The following is a 1,439-nucleotide window of genomic DNA, read 5'->3' on the forward strand; positions in this document are numbered from 1 at the left end:
TCCTGATGCCACAATTCTCCTCATAGAGCCCAGCCTCTCAGATAATCTACTCTGCATACATGTTGAAAAGGTATGGAGACAGGATGCATCCCTGGCGCACACCCTTCCCAATTTTGAACCATGCAGTGTTACCCTGCTCTGTTCTGACTACTGCCTCTTGGTCCATAGTCTTTGCAATTATTTGCTATGCATCAGAAAGCTGGGCAATGACTAGGGATGATAGAATGAGAATTGATGCCTTTGAGCTGTGAGAAGAGTATTGAATATACCATGGACTGCTAAGAGAACAAACAGGTTCATCCTGGAGAGGGTAAAATTAGGCTGTTCCTTGAAGGCAAGGATTCTAAAGCTTCATGCGACATACTTTGAACAAGTTACAAGGGGGGACCAGTCCTTGGAGAAGGACATCGTGTTTGGGAGGATGGAGGGACAGCATAAGAAAGGAAGAACCGTGATGAGATGGATTGAATCAATAACTGGGCTAATGAAGTTCAGTGTGTCAGAGACAATAAGATTGGCATAGGATAGAGCACGGTTTAGTGCTGTTTTTTCTTTGCTTGTTCAGTTTTTTGTTTTGTTTCAATGCAGTGTACTTTATCCTCTCTCTTCTTAGTTTCTCCCCAGTCCCCATGTCAGTCCTATTTTTTTAACAGTAGCATTATGCAGTATTTGTCCTTTCATGACTGAGATATTGCACTCAGCATAATGTCCTCCAGGGTCACCTGTTTTGTGTAATATTGTATGAGTTCCTTGTTTTTCAATGCAAAGTTTTAGTGCTGTTGTATATAGGGTTGCTATGAGTCACAATTGACTTGACGGCACATAACAACAACAACAGTAATTATATTATTTACCACTCTTTGACATTTTTGGTTAAGCTGTCTTACTTCCATATTTCTTCCATTCACTTTAACTTCTCTATGCTCTAGAGCAAGTTTCAGTCTTTTCTGATACTTAGTTTTTTCTTTCTTTCCTGAATTTTTAATGGCCTCTTGCTTTCTTCATGTATGAGGTCCTTGATGTCATCTCCTAGCTCATCTTATTTTTTATCATTAGTATTTAATGAATCAAATTAATTCTTGAGACAGTCCTTAAACTCAGGAGGGATATAATGTCATACCTCAGCTTTCATATACTCATCATTTTCTTACGCTTCAGCTCGAACTTGTTTATGATCATATCTATTCCACAGTCAGTCCCTGGTCTTGTTGATTGACAGTGAGCTTCAGCCCTAACTTTTGCCGCAGATGTAGTGGATTTGATTCCTGTGTATTACTTCTGGCAAAATCCACATGTTGCAGTCACAGTTTGGTTTTTTTAAAAAAAATAAATTTATATAGATATAGAGATGTTGTTGTTGTTGTTATGTGCCGTCGAGTCGTTTGCGACTCATAGCGACCCTATGCACAACAGCCCTAAACCCTGCTCTATCCTGCGCC

The sequence above is a fragment of the Elephantulus edwardii genome, unplaced genomic scaffold (assembly GCF_000299155.1).
Source record: "Elephantulus edwardii isolate Elephantulus edwardi_28Jun2011 unplaced genomic scaffold, EleEdw1.0 scaffold00144, whole genome shotgun sequence".
Classification (NCBI taxonomy): domain Eukaryota; kingdom Metazoa; phylum Chordata; class Mammalia; order Macroscelidea; family Macroscelididae; genus Elephantulus; species Elephantulus edwardii.